The following is a 25378-nucleotide window of genomic DNA, read 5'->3' as shown; positions in this document are numbered from 1 at the left end:
CAGGTGAGAGGAAGTACAATACTTGCATTCTAACAGTATGCAGAAATAAAAAGCTACATGAAAATTACATCAGGCAGGACTGTAGATCACCAATAAAATCCAGAGTTTCGAAGCAAAACAATAAAAAAGACAACTGGTTTTAGCTTGTAGTAACCATCATTAAAGTATAGAAACACCTTTAATAACTATTAGTTAATAAAGCTGATTATAATGATTATTTTACTAATTTCCAATAAAAAAAATAATCACCAAAAAATAGTACTGTGCTAAAAATTAATAATACATATTACTTTAGAATATTAATTATATTAATATAAAAATAAAATAACAGGTAAAACTGACATGGTTCAATCATTGTGGAGCTACGTATGTAATGTGACAGGTTGCAACTTTTTATGGGTCCTTCTGCTCACAATCCCCTCCGCAGCCATATTAATGTGGTGATCAAAAAAGGTTTGTGGATCCTATAGTACCCGAACAACTGTTGCATATAGTTCCCAGCTAATACTTTTTAATAAGCTTAGTTTTTTAAAACTGTCAAAATGTAAATATTTAAAGTAGAACTGAAGAATTAGCAAAAATATAAAATATTCATGAGAAAGACATACATTTTACAATAAGATTTTTGGATTCATAGGTGGTTAAAGGGTAGATGATAGTGAATTGTAGCAAAATTAATAATTCAGAAGAAGGAGAGGTTCCAGTGTAGTACCGAGGATCTGATTCTGATTCTCTTCTATATCTTTATTGATGTTACTACTACTTGAAAGGAAAGAGCCAGTGCAGTAATACTACAACTACGGGAAAAATCCTTCCGCTCCCACTATCCACAAAATTGTCAGCAAAATCCAGTTCAGTTTTGTAATGGAGGTGACAGGGCTCCCCTATTCCATGGCAGGATCCTCCCTGCTTAACTGGCATAATTGGCACGAGTTTGATACAGGTTCCTATATTTACCAGATGGTGTAGACTCCAAATCCCTTAATTTGTCTGAATAGCTTCGTCATCTGTAATTGTTTACATTGTGTCAGTTGTGGCTTACCAATTTGTAATGTAGTAATCAGTGTTTCGAACATTCTGTACTGTCTGATCCCTGCTATGTAGCCCTTCCCCCTTTCTTTGTTCTGTTGTAACCCACCCCCCCACCCCCCCTTGAACTTAAAACCCTTGAGTAAAAATGAATGATATGAAACAAAAGAATTCCTTTTTGTGGATAATACAAACTTATTCATCAGGTTAGAGGAATATGTTTGCTAACTACAGTTCAATGTCAGAATAGTTCAATCTTGAACAAGGGTCTCAAACATTAAAATGTTGATTATGGTATTAAAGACACAAAAATGGCAACTACCAATGAGGAAATGGATATAGGTGTCACTATTTCAGGTGACTTAAAGTTAGGCAGACAATATAGTAAAGCAATGGGAACAACCAGTAGGATAACTAGTTTGCATAAAAGGATGAGAGAGGCCAATTAAGCCGAAGGAGTTTAAAAACATGTGTTGTGAGCTGATAAATGATACTTACCACCAGGGGGTTAAGTCTGTGATGGAATCAGCCAACTGGAATGAGGTGGGAGTGGTCGTGGAGAGAATGTATCCAGCAGTGGAGGAAGAGAGAGCTTCCTGTTTCCTGGATCCGGATTCCGAGAAGCAGCAGGCTGAGTATCTCTCCCTTTGTTTTGATTTATCTGTGATATTGTTTTCTCCTTCTACGCTTTTCCTCCTTTGTCTGCTCTTGTTTTTTCTCCGTCTTGCCTTTCCTTGTGATAGGATCTCCCCCTTTGTTTAGTGTTGTCTGTGGAATTGCATTTATCTGGGTAGCCTAGGTTTTCCTACTCCCCTGTTTTTATTTTCTGTATCTCTCCCCTGAATCCGCTCTTCCCCTTCCCACCCGTCTTTTATTTTCTGTTGTCTGCTCCTGCCTCTCTTTTTCTTTTTCTTGCCTGTCTGGTGCTTTCCTTTGTTATGGCCTCCTCCCGACCCCGTCGCTCCAGGTCCATCCCGGCCAGGTTCTCCCCTCTCCCTCCTCATCGTGCGGCAGCCGCCGCTAATTCCCCCTCAGTGTCCCTGTGGTCTCCTCCCCTCTTACCCACCAAGTCCAGCAGGGAGCTTTGGGTCCCGCCAGTGGGTCCGTTCGCAGGGCGGTCCATCAGGTGGTCCGGCGGGCACGTGACTCGGCCGCCGCGAGAGGATCTCGCGGGGCTGGCCTGGGTCACGCCAGGAGGGCCAAGGCTCCGGAGCGGGCGGCCAGGCCGCTCGTGTCCGGAGATGGGGGGCGGCACAGTCGGGCAGTACTAGCGCGGGGAAGGGGATCTCCTTCCCCTCTTCCTGCGGCTACAAGGCTGCTCATAGGGGACAACCATCCTTTCCCTGGGTTAAGCGGGCAGGACGGGCAGAGGCACCCTCGGTACAGTGGTGGGATAGCAGGGGGGCACTACACTGCGGGCAGGTCACAGTTTCACAGCTCCCCATACAGGGGCTTGGGCCCCGTCGTTTTGGATATAGTGCCAGCAGGGTTTCAGTGCATTAGTAGGGGAGGGGTAGGTAGCAGTTCCCCCTCAGCCCTTTCCACACAGATCCCGTTAGATCTCTCCAGTTCCCTGGCACACAACAAGGGTCTTCAGGGCTTATTACCACACTTACCTGCCCTTCAAGTTATGTCCACTTACTCCCACCCCTCACTTACTTTGCCTCAGCCCAAGTATCCCCCCGCCTCTGGGGTCTCCCCCCTCCTCTTCTCACGGGAATCCGGTGATCAGGTCGGGTCAGGTATAGCTTCCAATCAGGCCCCTGGGTTGCTGGGGCCAGCCCCAGCTAGTTTTTCCCCTGGGATCAGGGGAGCGCATCAACAGCAGGACCCTGCCCCTGGTCCTCAGTCTAGTCGGGCCCTGGGCTCATCAGACATATCGGGCAGCTGTCCTTACTGTCCGCCGCCGCACGATCAGCCCGGGGTAGGCGACCCACACAGCTATGGGTCCCTGCCATACCCCCCCAGGGATTATAGGACCTCGCCAGAGGGTGATGGTATTTGGTTGGCCCCTTACCCTTCCTTATCAGGCCAATATATGCACGCCCATCCCAGACCTTCCGTTTATAATGCGACTCGTAAGGATTCCCAGCCCCCCCGCCTTGTTAGAGCAGCAAGGTGATAGGAGCTGGGGTGTCCCCCCACCCCCTGGTCTCAGGGGACATCACGGGGGGGCACCCTCGGTGGGTGCCTCAGCGGGGGGTCCCGCATCAGACCCGGTACGGTCTGCCTCCCGCAAATGCTAACGTGTTTTCTCATCCAGTTCCGCAGGTGCGCTTGTCTTCATCGGCAGAAGCAGCAGACAAAGGCGGCCCGGCGCTTTTCGAGCAGCGGGAGGAGGAGTTAGAGTACGCAGAGACGCAGCAAGGTGCTCAACAGATCGGAGCGGGCAGTGAGGGACGAGCGTAAGCCGTTCGAATGGAGGCGCATGGGGCAGCTGGTGAGTATGAGGCTTACACTGTATGTAATTCCCCTTTGTCGAGTGCAACCGTTGAAACTACAAGTGATGAGTCCACTTCATCTTCCCCTAGACAGGGTCAGCGCAAGCTAGTGAAAATACTTAACGAGCATTTTGGGGGTAGTAAGAGGAAACACAGAGATCGGTTAGGGGCTTCTTCCCCAGCGCCGGCAGGAGGTCCGCTGGTTAAGTGTGAGAACACAGCGCTGATGATAGGAGTTAGGCGCAGCGTTAGGGACAAGATTAAAAGGGGCTACTATGTGGATATATTCGAGTTAACAAAGGACATAGAAAAGGAGTTGGCGGCTGCAAGTGCACGGGGGGGAGTTGGGGAGGACGCGTATAGAAATTTTTCCAACTGGTTAACGGGATATTTTGTTTTTTCGTCCTGTTATTTGGAAACGAGACCAGATGCAATTATAGACGTCTGGAAGTATCTCCATTTGATTAATGAGATGCATAATTGTAAGCGTCCAGGGACATGGAGGTTGTATGATAAGCTTTTTCGCGAGAAGGTGCATGGCCAGCCTTATATGCCCCTAGCCTTTAAAGACGTCAAAATCTGGATGAGGTTGAATAGAGCCCAAATGGGGGGTGTCCAAATGGGATATGACCCTCCGCAATCAATTGGGTTTCAGTTCGGGGGGAGACGAGGTGCTCCCCAGTCCTCAAGGAACCGGTGCTTTGCATTTAACAATTCCTCCTGCGGGAGGGGGAGGGGTGCAGATACAAACATGTTTGCTCCAATTGTAGGGGAAGTCACCCCCTCAAAGATTGCCCTAGGGGCACCATGGGCATTGGCAGGGGGCGGGGAGGGCCGGGGGGTCCTGTCTAAGGCCGATTCTCCCATTAACTTCCCAATCCTCTGTAGATGGCTGGCGCTTTACCCGGATGCGGCGCTGGCCTCTTTCCTTAGAGAGGGTTTCCGCCACGGTTTACGCCTCCCCATTGATAGTGGGGTGGCGGGTTCCGCCGCCAGGAACCTTCGCTCCGCGTATATACACCATGACATTCTGGCGGAGAAGGTTGCTAAGGAGATAGGCCTGGGTCGCATGGTGGGTCCTTTTTCATCCCCCCCATTCAAGACTTAGTTATTTCCCCGGTCGGAATAGTTCCAAAAAAGACCCCGGGTAAATTTCGATTGATTCAGCATTTATCCCACCCAGCGGGCAAGTCAGTTAACGACGCGATCGACCCTAAAATCAGCTCAGTGGTATACCAGTCCTTTGACGATGCTTTAGCAATAGTGAGGGAGTTTGGCAAGGGAGCAAGAATGGCTAAATTGGACATAGAATCCGCATTTCGGCTCCTCCCTTTGCATCCCGAGTCCTTTAAATTTATGGGGTTTAAAATCCAGGACGAGTACTATGTGGATAGATGCCTTCCAATGGGGTGTTCAGTTTCATGCTCATACTTTGAAGCGTTTAGTTCTTTCCTTCACTGGTGTGTAGGGGCGGGGACGGGGCACCGCGGCATAGCGCATTATCTGGATGACTTCATGTTTATAGGCCCAGCTGACTCCCCTTGTTGTAAGGACACGCTGTATGCTGCGCAGGCTCTATTTCGGGTGATGGGTGTACTGGTAGCTGCAGATAAAACAGAGAGTCCGGCCACATGCTTAGCGTTTTTAGGCATAGAAATTGACACGATGGAAGGTTGTTGTCGTTTACCCCTTGATAAAATTGTTAAATTACAATACCTGATTGAGGAAGTGATAGCGTCTCCGTCCTGCTCCTTGCGGAAAGTTCAGTCTTTGTTAGGCTCGTTTAATTTTGCTTGCCGAGTGATACCCATGGGGCGGGTATTTTGTAGAAAGTTGCAACTGGCGACGGCAGGTTTTCGCAGTCCCCATTCACAGGTTCGACTGTCTGTCGAAATCAGGGAGGATTTAGGTATATGGAGCCAGTTTTTAAAGTTTTTCAACGGTATACGAGTATGGCCAGCTCCCTCAGTATCCAATAAGTCTCTGGACCTACATACAGACGCATCAGGCTCGAAGGGTTTCGGTGCGTTTTTTCAGGGGGAGTGGTGTGCCGCGCCTTGGCCGCAGTCATGGGAAGCCGAGGGTTTGGTGCGGAACCTGCTAGCGTTAGAATTGTTCCCCATAGTTGTGTCTTTGGAGTTGTGGTCCGGCCGGCTGCGCGGCAGGAGTGTGGTTTTTTGGTGTGACAATCTTGGGGTGGTACAGGCTATCAACAAGCAGAGCGCCTCGTCACGCCCGGCAATCAACTTGTTGCGGGTCTTGGCGTTGAAATGTCTAGAGTTTGACATTAGTTTTCGCGCACGACACGTTCCTGGCGTGGATAATCAGATAGCGGACGCTCTGTCTCAGTTTGAATGGCAACGTTTTAGAGCTCTGGCCCCACAGGCCCGTTTAACCAGCTTACAGTGTCCCCCTTGTGTTTGGCAAATGATCCGGTAGGGATAAGGTGGCTAGCGGAAGCATCCTTGGCTCCGGCAATGAGAAAGTGTTATCAAGGGGCATGGGAACGGTGGTTGTGTTACAAGTCTTCCGGCTACAGCGGCGCTTCAGGTCAGATCCCCTCTATTATGGGTTTTATGTGGAAGCTTTATAACGAGGGGGTTTCTAGAGCTAGGATGGGGTCCCTGTTAGCCGGTATTTAATTTATGGCGAGACTAAATGGTACGCAGGATCCCACGAAGTCATTTATTATAGCTAAGGCGTTGAAAGGTTGGTCCAGAATACAGCCTTTAAAGAATGACACTCGCCGCCCTATTGACGGCCAAATGTTGGCTAGGTTGATCGAGGTCTTACGTAATTTAGCCGTGGATGGGTACGAGGCTTTGCTTTTTGGTTTAGCTTTCTCAGTAGCGTATCACGGTGCTTTTCGTATTAGCGAGCTAGTAGCCAGATCTAAGAACGACTTACGAGGAGCTTTGCTGTCTAGAAATGTGGTTTTACAACCTAAGGTGATTCGCTGTAAGATAGTTCGGTCAAAAACGGATCAGTTAGGCAGAGGCCATTGGTTAACAATTACGGAGCAACAAGGAACATCTATATGCCCAGTCATGTTGGCCAATAAATTTGCTACTCTCCGGCCCCCAGGGGAGGGTTCGTGGTTAATTCATAGGGATAATACCCCATTAACCAAATTTCAGTTTAACGCCTTGTTAAAACGGGCCCTAGGGGAGATAGGTCTGAACCCAGGGGACTATGGTACACATTCCTTCAGGATAGGGGCCGCCACGGCCGCTGCCGTTAGAGGGCCATCCGTCACAGAGATTCAAGCGCTGGGGAGATGGAAGTCGCAGTCCTATAAGAAATACATACGACCTGACAAATGAGCCTTTGAAGGGGGCTCTTATACGCAGTATGCCATCTCCTCACATCTTTCAGTATTATTCTATCGCTCTCATCTTATCTTTTCTTTTCTATCACTTGGTGACCCAAGGCCATGCTGCTCGCTGTGTTGAACGGGGGCATGAAGGGATTTTCTCCTCTTGTTTCCTTGGCAAGGCCTGATTAGTGTATGCGCCTCCCGGGGTTATAAGGGGTCTTTACCTTCATGTGGGTTACCAATTTTCCTATTCCAGGTTATTTAAGAGTTAAAATGAAATAAAAATTAAATAAAATAAAATTAAAAAAGGTAATGAATAAAAATTGTGAACAAATGGCCCTCGTAGAGGGGTAAAGGTAAGCTAATGAAGCAAGTAGGTTAAACGGGGGTGGCCCCTCTATTAGGAAGGGGCTCTTCCAGAAAGTGAATAACAGATGGGAATACAGTCACTTTGGTTGGGGTCGTTACGGTTCTCCGATAGAGTTATGATTTGATGAAAATATCTATCTTGTTCTAGGTTTTACGGTGAAGCAGAGATGAGGGGGTTAGTTTTTTCTTTAGGTGGCGGGCCGCGCGGTCCATAGAACACACGGCGGTGGTGGGAGAGCATGGCAGTCAGATGGTTGTTAAACGTACGGTACTCAAGTGTTGGTTCCCTCGTCGTTAGCAGACTCGTTGGTGCTCTAGTAAGGAGTATCAGGGTTTGCCTTGAAAGGGCTTAACCAGTATGAGTCCAGGGGGTATTGAGTTAATTTATAGACGATAAGTACCGGCCAATAGATAGGGTTGTAACATGGTTTGGTGGAAAGGAGACGATCTTCCACCTGATTGGCTTATGTTGTTTTTAGCTGGCTGCCCTGCTCTTCGCCACCTATATAAAGGAAAAGGTCCAAATTGCGTTTGATAGTAATAAAATAAAAAATAAAATAAAATAGAAAATTAAATAAAATAATTTAGAGAAAAATAATAATAATAACATAAATAAAAGGACCTTTTTATTCCAAACTTAAGTCGGTGTCCGTGTCTTTATTTTATGGTTCATAGGCATTATTACCAGTAAGGGGAAAGCTACATGAGAGGGGAAATCGACACTATGCTTTTTAACAGAATTAGTAGCAGGAAAAGAGAGGTGTCTGGGCTACAATATGAGTCATTGTGAAACCACACATAAAATATTGTGTTCAGTCCTGGAGGCCATATCTAAAGAAAGGTATAAATAAATTAGATATTTTGCAAATGGTGCATGGTCTACATCACAAAACTGGAAAAGCTAAAGGACCTCAATATGTATAGCTTGAAGCAGAGAAAGGAGAGGGGAATATAATAGAATATTTCAATTAAACCAATAGTTTTAGCAAAATACAGGAGAATGGAACAGAGGAAGATAAGTAGTAGAAGAAAATGACATGTTAAAGGGTAGCAGATTTAGGGGGAACTTTGAGGAGGAATTTAGTTACTGAAATAGTAGTAGATATGGGGAATAGACTTCCAGAAGTGGCTAATATGGTAGGGGACAATAGGGCTAGCCTAAAGCTGGAAAAAAGCTAAGGATTAAATAGAGTCTGAGGATGTTAAGAATAAAATAGGCATATTAGATGAGGCGCACGGTTCTTATCTGTAATCAAATTCTATGTTCGAAAGTTAACATTCAGAAAATGTTTTCATCAGTTAATCTAGAGTAATCTGTGTTATACACCCTTCAAATACTAACCAGCAAATGTGTACTTGCAAATAAATATTCACACTTGCAGATGAAATCCAGAAAATAAAAATTTTCGTGATTAAAGTGAAACTCTAACCCAATATTTTTTATTTTGTCTTTGTAAGTTTAATGTAAGATTAAGGAATTAAAATCCCATTTGGAATTTAACTTTTTTATGCTGGCCCCCACGCATGTTTACAAGAGCAGCATAGGGGCCTTGAGAGGGTAGATCCACATGTCCAAATGATAAGGAGTATGTGTGACATTATTGGAATTCAAGTTGCATTCACTTGCAATATTCTTTTGAAAATATCAACACAATAATGTTGCATGGATCAGTTATGTTACTACCTGCATCTAACAGCAACTAACTATTTAAAAGTAATTCTTATAAATTATATGTAAAACCCCCTTGTGGAGAAAGGATGTGTGATTCCCAGGCGGAAGGGACCAGTTACAGTTTGGCAGAGAGCGAGAGCAGAACAAGTGTTTTTGTGGAGTTTCAAAAGAAAAGGGCTAATATTTAGAGATATGAACATGTGAGGTTCCAAATTAATCCAAACAATTTATTCACAATGAAAAGATGACCTGCTGCTCATTATTTCCAGTAATGTGCTTGTGCATCACTTCATCCGCCTTTATGAACATTACTCCATCTTTATCACACCTGCATATGCAGGGCTTGGAGGATACACTACCCCCACACATCAAGACTGGTTACATATGTTAATATTTTTTTATTTCTAACTTGTAACTTATAGCCTATTAGTTAAGCCCCTGTAGTGCAAGAATACAAGCTTGTTAACTCAGACAGATGAGACATTGCCATTCTTTTGTTGTTACATGCATTTTTTCTCTTCAATTGTCTCTATGGTAAATAGTAATTGTAATTGTCTCCATGATAAACAGTCTTCATAGATCAGAATAAAATTGGAGTATCAGTCTCTTTATTAAGATGTATATACACCTTTTCTCTCTGTGAACTCATCCTCTCCTTCGGAGGCCACTACCACCTCTATACTGATGACACCCAAATCAACTTTTCCTCCATTGACCTCTAACCCTCTTTCCTATCCCACATGTTTAACCATCTCTGTGGCATCTCCAACTGGATGACCCAATGTTTCCTAAAATTTAACATGTACAAATGAGAGCTTTTTATTTCACCCCAGCTAATGACACCACCCTTTGCCAGATCTCCATCACAGTCAAAAACATCGTTCTCTTCCCTGTTTCCCACAAGTGTTACCTCTGTGTCATCCTTGACGTTACCTCTTATCTCCAGTCCCTCTTACCTGCTGCATCTACCTGTGAAGCATTGCCAAAATATGCCCCTTGATCACTCATCTAAAACCCTGGTCCTTTTACTCATTATTTTCTACCTTCACTACTGTAACCTCCTCATTGGCCTCCACCACATCTGCCTTTCGCCTCTTAAATCCACCCTGAATGCTGTGGCTAAATTTATCTTCCACTCCCATCTCCAAGACTTCTCTTGCATTGCTCCTCACCAATGCAACTATTTGCCTCATATTACTAGACTCTGCTTAAAACCTTAAAATAATCCCTCAAATCTCACCTCTTTATGCTTGTCTACTCTACTTCCTAAACCCTCACGTCCACTCCTTCTGCCTCATCCATTCACCACATTTACTCTTGCCCCATTAGCAAGTACTTTCTCTTATTACCCCATCCCTATAGAACGCAACCTCTTATGTGCTATATATATTGTAAGGTTGCAAGCAGTGCCCTCTTACCACTCTGTTGGTCTGTATTACACAGTATTGTTTTATTACTGTGTTTGTTTCAAATTGTAAAGTGCTACGGAATATGCAGGTGCAATATAAATAAATGATGATGATGATGATGATAGGCACGGTCTTCTCCGCCTTATGTCTCATGGTGATGATGATGATGATGGCTATCCTCACTCGTATTAGCTTGTAGTTAACGTTAAGCTGAATTCTCCACTACCTCATGCTATTGTTGCTAGTTCATGACCATCCATGTAGGAATTATTATACTCAATTGTATTCAAGTCCATGTTATTTTCTGTATCTGTCATTACATTTATTGTATTCATGTTTGTCATATCTGTAAGATAATTTTTTAGTGCTACAAAATCTGTAGCGCTTAATAAATAAATGATGATGATCAGTAAGGAGGTAAGGAGGGGGTCGGCTACTCATAGTTTGCAGCAGAGTGCTGGGGCTTTTAACCATAACACTGCATAAAATGTAATGTGCTTGCACACAATAACCAAATATTATTTTAACATGTTTATTAGTATTTTAAATCATGTTTGTAATACATTTATGGATTATGTATTATATGTGCTGTATGTGAGTTCATGTTTAATGATAATTCAAATATATTATTTTTCTTATTTTTTGACATGTGAATGATTGTTTAAGACTAAGGGGTATATTTACTAAACTGCAGGTTTGAAAAGGTGGAGATGTTGCCTACGGCAACCAATCAGATTCTAGGGCCTGATTCATTAAGGATCTTAAATTGAGAAGTTTCTTATTTCAGTCTCCTGGACAACACCATGTTACATTGCAAGGGGTGCAAATGAGTTTTCTGTTTTGCACATAAGTTAAATACTGACTGTTTTTTCATGTTGCACACAAATATCAACTTTAAATTTCAGTGTACAAATAAGCTATTAAGTATTTGTGTGCTACATGAAAAAACAGTCAGTATTGTGCAAAACAGAAAACTCATTTGCACCCCCTGCATTGTAACATGGTTTTGTCCAGGAGACTGAAATAAGAAACTTCTCAATTTAAGATCCTTGATGAATCAAGTCCCTAGTTATCATTTATTTAGGAAATTCTACAAAATGACAGCTAGAATCTGATTGGTTGCTAAAGGCAACATTTCCACTTTTTCAAACTTGCAGTTTAGTAAATATACCCCTAAAAGTTTCAAATTAAAATTTTAAGACTTTAAAAAATAAATTAATCTATATTCTCACTATTTGTATTGGGTGATTTTCATATCACCTCTACTATTATTAGTTTGAAGTTGCAATACTTTTTAAAAGGCTACTTGGAACTTATTTATACATACACCACTTGAACCACTGTACACAGTCTGAAATCCCGGATACCTGGAAGCTGTTTGAAGGGAGTGCGGCACTGAGCCAGTCCAGGGGCGGGAAGAAATTATGCGAGGCTATGAATTGGAAGTCTATGCGACCTATTAGCATGCTGTTGATGTCTTTACTAATGAGCACATAAACTTAATTTCACAATAACTGTGACTGAGCACTGGTGGAACTTGAATGGCAAAATATACGAGCTGTGGGAACTATGCTGTCAGCAATGAGAATTATACCAGAAACACTGGGCGGGTGTTTACGGGTACAAGGATACAGTGCCTGGGATGGCAATTAGTTAGATAAGCAATACAAATATTGAACACAAAAATAAAAATTGGTCTAGTTATGTTGCATAGTATGGATTGTATTGTGAGAGTATTTATTTCCAAGTTCCCAGCAGTTATTGAGAATGTGAAGGGTGTGTACCCTAGATAACTCTAGATGAACTGATAAAACAGTTTCCTGAATGCTTGTTAAAACATCAGCCTCTTCTCATTTCTCATAAATATCTTACCTGTATCATATTGAATAATGCACTTATTCTACTTTCCATATTTACATTTTAAAAAATTAGCCAGTACTTGATGCTTGTATGACTGCCATGATATGCTTATTATGTTTGTGCCCTAAACATATCATGATGCATTTACGGGCCTGATCATCATGCAAAACACAATGTGCGCATTGCAAAATCAATCTATTCATGCCCAGAACAGGGATATGCGCAATTAAACGCAGCAATGTTCTCTGCATCTACCTACACAAAAGACACTTACTACAATCAGAGGCAGGCTGGGCTGGGGGGCAGGGCCATTTCCATAGTGGGCTAGCTTGGGCTGGGTCATGGGCCACCTGCATTTTTTTTCCTTTAAAATGTTCCTAATAGGCTGCTGATTCAAGTCTTGCTCCCCGGGCTAAAATTTGCCAGTCCTCCCCTGAATACAACCTACAATTTCTGGGAGTGAACAGGGTGGGGAAGTGGCATTCGTCCATAGTCAATGTATGGTAAGGGTGCGCCAAACTCTAGCACATGCAGTCACATCTGAATAAGGCTTCTAGGATCTCAAAGTTACTTGTTTTTCTGCCATATCTCACAGTCTGACAGTCTCGTATGCATGCTATAAGATGTATTTGCAATCAAGAGCAACTGTTAAAATGTATTTTATGTCCAGTAGACATTAAGATCATTAGGATCATCCTAACAAATGGATTTCCTGGGGGGGAAGGGGAATATATAAAAACATTTTTTTGCTTTCAACTTTTTCCTGATTAATGTTTATATTATGTGACAGAGTCACTGGAAAGAGGATAAATGACAGAGTCACTGGAAAGAGGATAAATGACAGAGGTATGTGTCCCAGGCTTCCTGCATTGTGTGCTTTAAAACACCAGGGAGAATGTAGATGTGTGGGAAAAGCTTTCCACAGAGTGTTTCCATGTGGTAACAAACCATGGTAAGGGTCCCTGGTGTTATGTATGGAGGAAGAGAAGGGTGAGCTCCATACATAAGGCCCAATCCGGGTCTTCTGGTCTGCCAGTCTCTAAAGAGACTGATCAGAAGAGGCACCTGTGAGGTGCCTGTGAAAAGCCAGCTAGAATAGGCAATCATGGTCTTAGACCTGGGGAGGAGGTGAGTTGCCTCCTGAGACACTCTGCTATGGTGAGCAATAATATATTGACTGTGTGTTTGGACACAAGGTCCAACACCTGAGAGAGGGTCTTGCTAAAATGTATTAGCTAGTAGCCAGACGGCTAGGAGTTTGTTTATGTATTTGTTTTGTTTGCAAGCTGGTGAATAAACTAGCTGTGGCTGTTAACCTGAAACCTCTGGACTTGTGTGGTTTACTGCTGCTGCTGTGATTTACTGGCTAGCAAAGATCTGTGCATTTGAAGAATAGCAGAAGTTTTAGAGATACTTGCAGAAACCAGCTCTGTGTGTGTGCTTGGAAAGTTAAAAGGGACAGACATCGTGAAGAACTACGTGCATGTCTTGTCATATGGATAAAATGAAAGTTGAAAAAGGTACAGAGTGTTTACGCAACAACAGTGGAAAAAAGAACCACGTGGATGTGAGTAATAATTCCTGCTGTGAAATACTATTTACACAGATTTGCTGTATGTATGAAGATTTGACAGGGGTTAAATGTTGCCAGCGAAAACTGGCTATCTGTGTTGAAAAAATAGAAGTGTAGGGCAGCACGGTGGCTAAGTGGTTTGCACTTCTGCCTTACAGCACTGGGGTCATGAGTTCAATTCCCAACCATGGCCTTATCTATGAGGAGTTTGTATGTTCTCCGCGTGTTTGCATAGGTATCCTCCAGGTGCTCCGGTTTCCTCCCACACTCCAAAAACATACTGGTAGGTTAATTGGCTGCTAACAAATTGACCCTAATCTGTGTGTGTTGGTCTGTGTGCCTGTGTGTGTGTGTGTGTTAGGGAATTTAGACTGTAAGCACAAATTGAGCAAGTTCTCTGTACAGTGCTGCGGAATTAGTGGCGCTATATAAATAAATGATGATGATGATGATGATGATGCAAAGACCAATGAGACACAGATTAAAGGCAAAGAAATCAAGTATTTTCATGGACTGAGTTTAATTGCTCTAAAGCAGGTGTGTTCATTAAGACTAGGAAAATAACCCAAAAAAGTATATGTTGCTGAATTTGTATTTCTGCAAAGCACAAGTTGAGTGTGGCCTGGTTCTGTGCATAAGTAAGAGACATTAAAGAGAAAAGTTTATTGAGAATCATTGTCAGTGTAAAGTGCATGTTTCTGTGTTGAAACAACAGAAGCATGCAAAGGTGTTTTCAAGTTACAATGGGCAAGAAAAAGCAGAAGCCAACTGTCTCAACCCAGAAAGAGTGCATACAGGTGTGTCAAAGTGTGGACATGGAGAGAGACAAAAATCAGAACTTGGAGCACGTTGGTGTGGCAGTAGCTTATGACCCTTTATATTGTGCTAGGTTGAAAAAGGAGGATGTTTCTGATAAAGACTTACTACAAACTGTTACGGCCCAGCAGACATCCATTAAGCAACCGCTGTTACAAGATGCTGCAGCTATGTCTGATAAAGGGCTAGATGCACATTTGTTAGGACTCTGGGAAAAGGCTGCAGTGCCCTGAAAAGGAGGACAAACTTAAAGACTCTACAAGCTGCTATGGATCCACTATCTGCTATGGCCCAGCAATCTGCTATGGCCCAGCAATCCGCCATAAGTAAACTGCTCCTCTTATACCGGCAGAATAGGCTTAGGCTGTGTGGGCGAGTTTGGCTTTCTTCTGTGTCTTAGGATATTAAGGCATAGGAATACAATACACATTTTCTAATTAAGATGATGTAATCAGACACAGAGAGCCACCCTGTCTGACTAGATGGTCCTTCTGTAAATGATCTAAATACTAAATTGCTGTATTGATTTCTTAATCTTGGACTATAAATGAAATGTCTCTTATTATAGGGTTTATACTCCCTATTTGTACTTTGTGCATTTGGAAGGTGTTTAATACGCATTTCTTTTAGTAATTAGACAAAGAAGGAAATATAATAATAATAAGGAAAGAAGCTAGTATAAATAAATAGTAGTATATATTTTGTAATAAGAAAGATCAATAATATTTAACATATACAGCTTTGCATTTGTGGCTACACCCATGTATGCAAAGTCCTTCTTGTATTTTCCGAGGTTCCCTCCATAGCCAGTTACTTCTGTATTTACACCTACCTGCCTCAAACAAGCCATCTCTGCAGCTCCTCTCTGACCTGTCTTCTCAGACATCCTGGAGGACACAGATTAATCTTGAAAGACACATGGACAGACCTATTGTCTTTTTATACATATGATTTCAAGAGCTGCCGCACTACTTGCGACAGCTTAACTGTTCCCCCTGCTCGCGTCCTGGCTGCCTGTTTGACACCCAGGACTCACTTCCAGCCAGGGTGTCCCAGTCGCCTAAGCAATGGCTAGGACACTCCTATCAATTCGCCACATCCCAGCACTAGGGTAGACTGCTGTGGAACGTGCGTGGAGAACTAATTAAGTTATTATCACTGATTGGCCACCAGCAGTATTTAAGGCAGGGAGGGCTTAGCCTCCCTGCCGGTTACAGTTTCTGTGATCCACATTGCTGACTTGCCAGGGGTTACCGCTGTGTATACTCTGCTCATTTTTGGACTGACTTCTGTTGTGACCTCTGCCTGAATAATGAACCTTGCTTGTTTCTTTGTTGCCCTGACCTCTGCCTGAATACTGGACTTTGTCTGTTTGCTTGTTACCCTGACCTCTGCCTGAATATTGGACTTTGCTTTGGACCCTCAACCTATTGAATCATTCCTGGATTGGCTCCTAAACATAAGCTCCTACTACTTAAGACTTAAGACCTGGGGGCATCCGAGTACCTGTGAGCAATACTAGCTCTACGAGAAAAACGGCTGCTACACTACAGATGGACTTCATATTAACTGTAAATTGTCAATTTTTTATAGTATTTTTCTCTTGATTTTTTTTATGCCTTTTTCCAGCGATACTTGTTTAATATACAATACATAACCACTAATAATTTGAAACATTTTGTTGAAGTCAAATAATTGGATGAAGTTTTAAATTAATAAATATCGGTTGTAATAGTTTCCTGTGCGATTGCGATTAGCATACATCGGCGTACAATGTTTAAATACACAATCATATAGGAAAACACAGTAAATACACTTACATTCACACTCACATTTGTAAATAGTTCACTTTTAAGAAAGTTTCCAATTCATATTCTTTACATTATTCATTTAGAGATTTATTACACAATTGTAAACCTACATTATTTATATTTAGGTTCAGGTCATAAGAAATGAATTACGTTTGGGCTTATAATAATCCACATTTCGATTCAGAAAAGGAGGATGTTTTCACACTAGTTACATACACAAACTACACATCTCTTTATAGATTTTATCGGTATCATGTTCTCAACATTTCTATGTATATGTTGCAATCATTCTTTTATTGAGGTGCTACCATCCAGTAGCCAAATAATCAGAAGTAAACAAAAAAAGAGAGAAAAAAGAACTGGATCTAAAAAGGTGCACTGTGTAGTATTGGGTCACTTATTTTAAATGCACATGTACCAAGTAATTGGAATAAAACTTAACTTTTATTAGTAAAAGATAAAAGGTTTGATTCTAAAAAGCAGCGAAATATAAATGTGAAAAAGTGAAAATAAAGTATTTTAAAACTTTAAAACTTGTGCATGACTCTTATTTCTTACTTATATATAATAACAGAACACCTTATCTTAAATAATCAGCTTAGGGGGAGACAACCTCCAAATAAGCAAAAATTTACATAAATATGTTGATATTCTAGTAATATTGTCCCATATCAGTAATTACTGGCAAAAATATAGTGGTTCAAATTGATTATAATCCTTTTCTGATATTTGAAGTTTGCTCCAACCTGTAAACTTAATAAATTTGAGACTCATTTAAATATTCAGAGGTTTATTAGGAAAATTTGCAATAAAATTGTTTTTTCACAACCCCAGATCCAGACTTACAAGAACTTTCAAGGTGATTCGTATAAGCAAACAGACTTAAAACCACCATCTACATTTTTTTCCATATCAGGTGAAGGGTAATTTTGTGGACACATTTGAGAAAATGGTGTCAGATAATTTGGAAAGAATCACTGTACATGATGTACATAGACCACCCAACCTTACTAGGAAGGAAAGTGAGGCATTAATCAATTTGAAGCAGCATGACACTATCATAATAAAACTGGACGACAAAGGGGGAGGTCTGGTGATATTGAATATGTGTGATTATAAAACAGACACTTCTAGAATCCTTAGTGATCAAGATACATATCTCCCATTACATAAAGATCACTCATCTAATTTTCAGGAGGATTTGACCCATTTACTCAATTATGGTTACAAGCTAGGCATTCTAAAAAAGAAAGAATGGGAAAAACCTTAGACTTGTTAGTCCCAGTATTCTATTATCTATCCAAAATATACAAAGACCCCCTTAATCCTCCTGAAAGGCCAATCATATTGGGAATAGGATCCTTGACATCTAACCTTTCCTGATATTGGATCATTATCTTCAGGATTATGTTCAAAATCAACTTTGTTATCTGAGAGACACCACACACGCATTGCAATCATGGCAATACAAGAAAGCTCCAAATTTAAATTCTAAACTCATTCGAAATCATATTCCTACTAATCCAGGTAGCAATACTTGGCTTGGTAGCCTTCAGAAACAGAATAGGGCTATTTTTTATTATTAAGGGTGTAAAGTAACAGGCATGGTGTATGGTGTTACAAACCCTTAATCTAATCCATGCCTGAACTGCACTTTTTAGCCACATTGCTATCAGGAAGTATCAGTGAAGTAACTGTAACATCTCCTTGGAAAAGTACTTTAGGGGTTAAATTCCACCTCCAGAGGGAACACTCAGGAGTTGAGTGAATTAAGCTACCATTGTTATTTCTGTTTGCTCCCTATTGTCCACTAGTGAGGTCTACAGCCAGCCAGCCAGGAGCCCGACCCAGCAGGGGTCACCTGAGGGAAGACACCTGGGGCGGTAGGGAAGGGGGCTGGATAGCGCAAGCAGCCGACCAATCCCCTGGGCAGGCAGCTCCCAAGGTGGAATTAGGAGGTGATAAAAGAGGCTACCCTGGGAGCCGGACAGATGTATGACTTTGGGCCAAGAGGTGATGCTCTGCCAGACATGCACTGTGGAACATATCTCACTGGATTTATTTGAACTGATTTCTTCACTTGTTGGACCTGCTACCGTTACAGGGCCGTGCTGTATTTAATCCTGTTCTGCAGAATAAATCAACCTATTATTTTTCCCCTAATACAGTGTCTGCGTGATATGGGAACCACATATCTTCACAGAGGGGAATGCATCAATTGCAGAATGTTGCAATGTACTAATACACGAGGGATAAAAACTTTTGAATTCAGGACAACACATGAAACATTCCACATAGAGGATTTTCTTATATGCAACAGCACAAATGTAATATATCTGCTGGAATGCTCATGTCAATTACAATACATAGGCCTCACCATTAGAAAATTGCGAACGTGAGTTAGTGAACATGTGTTTCACAACACTTTAATTCCATACACAATAATGATCCTAGGGGTTTAAAATTGCTGGCTATTAGGAAGGTTGAGTAATACTGGAGAGGAGGGGATTTTTTACTTAAAATAAATCATGAATTGGATTTATAATTTAGGAACTCTCCACTTGAAATCGACTATAGGATTATGTTAGTTGGATTCATGCTAATATCAATGGTTTTACTGTTGACATGTTTTTGCAAATTTTGTGGTTCATAATATACATTTCTTTGGTTGACATGTGCTCAAAATTGACACATTGATTTGTAGTAATTGCTAGATAGCTCTATCGATACAGTTTGAGGGTATTGGGATTTTAGATGGGATCAGATGGTCACATGCCAGTTTACATGTTTCCAATACGTTCCAATACAATGAAGGGTAGAATGCTTTTAGTTTTTTATACCCTTTAATGAGAGGCTTCCCCATGGGCCAGGGCCATCTTTTCCATTGGGCCCGATGGACAGCTGCCCAGGGGCCCCACAGGCAAGGGGGGCCACATAGGCATGGCTCTTAATGAGAATAAATAATCCTGCAAAAGAAAAAAACCTGCAAAAAAAACCTTCAAGGGTCACTGAGTAAGTACATCTATCTATCTCTATCTCTATATATCTATATCTATATCTGTATCTGTATATATCTATATATCTATATCTATATCTATATCTAGGGGCCCCGGTGCACTGCTTTTCCCGGGGACCCATAATGTTGTTAAGATGGCCCCTGCCATGGGCTTTAGATAATCTCTATGTTAGACATAGAGTCCTGCTTAATGGACAAAGCTGGCTCTATGGGCACTTCAGACTTTTCAATGGCAGTACTCACTACCTGAGGAGAGGTTTCCTCATCATGCCAAGGTTTAAGGAGGTTAACATGATATATTTGCTCCTCTCTTCTTCTACCTAACTGGCACATGTCCTTCATCAGTTTGGACATGAAGGGAGTACCATGGTCTATGAGAATTTCCTTGGGTATATCCAAGCGTGTAAACATCAATACAAGTTCTCTAGCTATGGTGCTGGACTTTATGTTTCGTAGGAGAATTGCCTTTGGTTACCTGGTTGCATATTCAAGCACCACTAGTATATATTGGTGCCCACGTGCAGATTTTTCCAGTGGCCCCACAAGGTCCATGGCTATCCATTCAAAAGGAACTTGTACTATTGGTATTGGAATGATAGGAGCCCTGTACATGGGTTGGGGACAGGTTCTCTGACAAATGGGACAGGACCGGCAATACTTTTTCACTGCCATGTGTACCCCGGGCCAGTAAAACCTAAGCAGAACTTGTTCCCGTGTTTTATCCTCCCCTAGGTGTCCCCCACAGACGTGTGTGCGCTGCTTTTAACACTAGGGGTACATGGACCTGAGGAACCATTAATTGTTCTACTTTTTCCCCCTGTACAATAGCAACTCTATACAGGAAATTATTTTTGACAATAAAATATGGCATACCTTCTGCAGGCTGGGCAGCTTTCGCTACCCCATTTACCTCAGTCACACTTTTAAAGGCATGTTCCAAAGTGGCATCATTAAGTTGGTCTCGAGCAAAGTCCTGCAGAGGAAATAAAATTGGTATTGCGGACCAGTCTGTATCCTCACTGACAGGCGGGGTGGGCTCTTCTGCACCATCATCGACCAATGCTAGTTTGGACTGTCCATGTTTCCCCGCAGGTGGATGCTTTTGTGGAACTCCTGCTGTGACCCCCAGGATGGTATTCCGGTTTGGCGATTCCCAAAGATCGATGTCCAGATGTTGTGGATTTTTAGGCGGTTCCTTTAAGACCGGGCTTCCGACCGTTGCATCAGTTGCCGGCATGTCCGGCCAGATCCGCTCACCGAGGACCTCATTAAACAGTGGGAAGTCTCACCCCAAAATGAGTGGATATGGGAGTTTAGGTGCTATGGCAGCTACCACCATTACGGTTTTGTCTTTGAGTGTGACTGGTAGTATTGTTGTTTCATACTCCTCTGTCGTGCCATATACGCAAAGAACCTTCACCTTGGGCAACCGAGAAGTTATGGTTTCGGGTAAGGCAGAGCTGGAAGCCAATGAGAGTTCACTCCCAGTGTCAACCAAGGCCAGAACAAGGTTTTGTTTGATTAGCACAGTCACCCGGAACAAACAAGGACTTCCTGATGTGGGAATCATGGTAAAACAGCTTAGAAAAGCAGGCCCAATTTGTGCCACGGAACAGTCCATGGATTCTTGTAGTTTAGGACACTCTGCCTTAAAGTGGCCTGGCTCACCACATTCGAAACATGACGTAGCATTTTTGCCATTAGGTCCTGTAGCAAGGATTGTCAAACCTGGCTGTCATTTGCTGTAGCGCACAAAACCTTTCTACCACGGTGGCAAGCTCTTCATAAGTTTGTGGGTCTGATTGCAGCACCCACCTTTGCCAATCGCGGTTCAGCCCCCGGATGCAGTGATCTATCGCCAGAACTTCAATAATCCGAGAAGGCAAATTCTCCTCAGGCTGCAGCCATTTCTTTAGAATTTTAGAAAGCTCAGCCACTTGCGCTCTGACCGGTTTTTCTTTATCATAGCGCCATTGGTGATAACGTTGGGCTCAGCCTGGCCCAGAAACCCCAATGCGAGCCAATATCTCAGTCTTTTGACACAAATAATCAGAAACTCGGTCCTCATCTAGATCCATATAAGCTCGCTGAGCTTCCCCAGTCAGATATGGCGCCAGTCTCTCAGCCCAATCTTTAGGAGGCCATTTTGCCCTTTTTGCAAGTCTCTCAAAAGACACCAGATATGCTTCTACGTTATCAGCTGGTGACATTTTCTGCAGAACCGGACCAGATGGTTCATTTCTATCATTCCTCACCTGGCTTAACTCTTCTCTTAAGAGCCTTGTGTTTTCCACCTGTGCCTCGGCGACTCGTAGCATCTGAGCTTGCTGCTCTTGCTGCACAGCGGTCACATTCACGAGGGTTTCTTAGTACTTCCTCCATGTAGACATCTGCGCGGGTTGGGTAGTGGAAACTTGCTTCCCAGAGCATCCCACTTCTGACACCACTTGTAGCAAGAGCCCGCTACTGCTAAAGCACACGCAAACAACTTCGTCTTTTTATGTAGCTTTATTGTCAGGATGGTTAAAATGTATTTGACACCATATGACTTTCACAGCAATTATGGAGACCCTAAATGCTAGCTAGACATAGACCAGCTCTCTCAAGACCAGCCAGTTTCCCCAGCGTTGGTCTCTCTGAACAAATGATACAAACAAGCTTTTATACATGATACTCCTCCCCCAGCCTTATGTTGATGGGCAGGTGACACACCCACCTTCCCTTTAAGAGAAAACTCCCATCAGTGCTTCTATTTGCACTAACAGACACACCCTGTCTGTTTGCTGTGAGGAGGAACCTTTCAAACCATGTAAGTTAACCAAACTTTAAACCACACATAAGTCTTTACCTGGTTTATCCTCAATCTAGGTGCATAACTGCGCCAATGTTTTACTCTGCTTGTATGCTTTCTCTGCATCTTGTCAGATAAATGCCTCCCTTTGTTACAATATATATATATATATATATATATATATATATATATATATATCACTTGAACTATTTAATTACAACTTGTTTTATCATGTGCTGGCTGTGTTTAAAACTGTGAATGCATGACAATCCACAGCAACCCTGTTATCACAGGTCTAACTGGTCACTCTATTCAGATCAGTATTTAAACAGATCTCTGTGAACACATAGCTTTCTTGAAAAAGTTCAGGCATTTGAATGAAACACGTTGGAATGTCTACACACGGTAGATTATTGCTTGCAAAGTGAATCCCTTACAGTTTTTTTGTGTAATATTTTTTTTTTTTTATATAATCTCTTTTTATTGAAGTGAAACAGCATATACATATGTATGCAACAGTAATAACACAAAAATATCTTACTTCAAGCATTTCGTTGCACATCAACAATTGCAGGTTCACCTAGAGTGGAGTATATCTGCTTAAGCTTTCTTATAAAAATAAAAATAATAAAACAAAGAAAGTACGGGGGATAGGGGATAGAAAGATAGAAGGGGAGGTAGGGAGGAAGAGCATGGGCAATTGGGTTTCATATATTCCACTGAGAAAACAACCCCGTGGCTTTAAACTCGATCCATTCCGACCACATTACGTGGAAAGCTCTATTTTTATCCTCTGCCGAATATATTATCTCATCCATTACCATATAAAAGTCTATTCGTGTAAACCATTCTTTTATAGTGGGAGCCAGCGGTGATTTCCAGTGAACCGGTATCACAGCCTTGGCAGCACTGTTGAGAAATTTTACCGAGGACTTTTTGTATTGAGAGACTGGCATATTAGTATCGTTGAGTAACCAAAATCTCGGGCAATTTGGTAAATCAGTTCCCACAATTGATTTGGAGATGAGGATAACCGCATCCCAAAAAGCTCTAATTTACGAGCATTCCCATCATATATGTAAAGGGGTGCCCGAAGCTCCTTGACATCTCCAGCAGAAGTCTGGGACCCCGGGGAACATCTTTGCCAAGAGGCTTGGGCACCGGTACCACCTAGTTAATATTTTGTAGTGTGTCTCAACCACTCTTAGACTAATTGAGCTGGCTTGAGTGCGCTGAAATATGACTCCCCATTCTGACTCAGGCATGTCCATGTTTAACTCCAGCTCCCAGTCCCTGGTGAATTTGGGTAGCGCTTTGAATAGATGTACGATCAAGATCTTATATATAGATGATAATGTATGCCTGGGGCGCTGAGCCGCTGTGCAAAGGGTCTCAAACTGCGTGCACGTCCTACCTGCCTCCTCGCGGACTCCCCCAGAACCTGCAAAGTGTCTCAATTGAATATGCTGCCAAATCTCCACGTTGGGTAAGCCCCATTTTGCCTGTAGATCGGCAAAAGGTATGACTCCAGACCTGCCCACCAGCTGGCCGACACGGGTTATCCCCGCTTGGATCCAATGTTGGAAAGACTGTCTTGCGAGGCCCGGGGGGAAATCCGGATTGTCAAAAAGTGCCGTCAAGGGAGAGTGTTTTTTGGAAATATTTGGAGTAGTACGCAGCTTTGACCATCTAGCCAGGGTAGGGGAGATAGTTGGGTGTTTAGTCCTGAGAAGAGAAGACTGCCATGGGACCAGATCAATAGCTGTGTCTTATACATAATCCTCAATTCAAACCCATTGTCTGTCCCCTCCTCCTCTTGTCCAGTCAAGAACCCTGTTCATCATAACCACGTCATAATATGTTGAAAAATGTGGCAGCTGAAGACCACCGTCACATATGCGCCTATATAGTATGTCATGCTTCAAGCGAGGTTTCCTGCCCCTCCAAACAAAATGTCTAATAGCCTTATGTAGATCGTTAAACCATGAAGTGGGGACATGGATTGGGAGTGTGTGAAGGAGATATAGGACTCTCGGGAGTAGGTTCATTTTCACAATAATAACTCTACCCATCAGGGAAAAGTCCTTCTGAAGCCAGTCCCTTAAGTTGGAACGTACAGTTGCAGTAATGGGTAGGAAGTTATCCGCAAAAATCTTTGAGTTGTCCTTATTTATGATCACTCCCAAATATTTAATATGTGTGGGGTGCCAGGCAAAGGGGAAAGCCAACTTCAAGCCTTCAATTACGTGAGGTGGAGAGGAAATATTGAGGGCCACTGACTTTGAGAAGTTAATTTTAAAATTAGATAATTCTCAGAAAATACGGAATTCTGAGACTAGGTTCGGAATAGAGACAATTGGGTTAGTGAGCATTGCAAGAAGATCATCCGCGAAGAGTGCTAGTTTAAATTCTCTCCCTCCCATCCGGACTCCGGAGATATCCGGGTTTGCTCTAATTGACTGCGCGAGTGCCTCCATACATAAGATGAAAATCAAGGGAGAGAGGGGGCAGCCCTGCCTCGTTCCGTTGGTTATTTTAACGGGCTCTGATAGATGTCCATTAACTCTAACTCTGGCCGACGGGTGTGTGTACAATGTTTGGATTCTTGCCAGTCCCACAGGCCCCAAACCCAAATGCCTAAGTGGCCCCTGCATAAAATCCCAGTCGACTCTATCAAATGCCTTTTCCGCATCTGTGGATAGTAAGACGGTTGAAGTACTGGTAGAGGTGACATGCTGGATCAAATCAATTATTTTAGTGGTGTTGTCACTAGCTTCGCGTCCTGGGACAAATCCTACTTGATCTGAGTGGATAATTTTACGTAAAAGTGACTTCATTCTGTTTGCTATAAGTTTAGCGTATAATTTAATGTCCACATTAAGCAGAGATATAGGTCTATAGCTTGGACAAAGCGCTGGGTCTTTTCCCTCTTTAGGCAATACTGTAATGTGGGCTGACAAAGAATGATGGGAAAAGTGATATTGGGCGGAAATCGCATTGAAGGCTTGAAGCATGATTGGTATCAGTTTGGCTTTAAAGATTTTGTAGTAAGATATTGTGAAGCCGTCCGGCCCAGGACTTTTCCCTGAGGGTGTCGTTTTGATTGCTTCCTCTAGTTCCTCAGACGTAAAAGGCGCCTCTAACATTTGTATGGTGTCTATATCTAGCGTGGGAAACTGAACCCTCTCTAGGTAGTTAGCTATGCGTTCCTGCTTAATAGAGCGCTCTGTCGGCAGTACCTTACTGTTGAGATTATAGAGATTAGAATAATATGG

At 42.6% G+C, this 25378-nt stretch overlaps 1 protein-coding gene across 9 annotated transcripts in view; it reads right to left on the bottom strand.

Moving 5' to 3' along the window:
* Positions 1-25378, bottom strand: part of SELL (selectin L) — a 470693-nt gene that overhangs the window by 418851 nt on the left and 26464 nt on the right. The window lies entirely within an intron of this gene.

Source organism: Mixophyes fleayi, chromosome 8 (assembly GCF_038048845.1).
Source record: "Mixophyes fleayi isolate aMixFle1 chromosome 8, aMixFle1.hap1, whole genome shotgun sequence".
Taxonomy (NCBI): domain Eukaryota; kingdom Metazoa; phylum Chordata; class Amphibia; order Anura; family Limnodynastidae; genus Mixophyes; species Mixophyes fleayi.
This window is presented reverse-complemented; position numbering and strand designations above follow the sequence as displayed.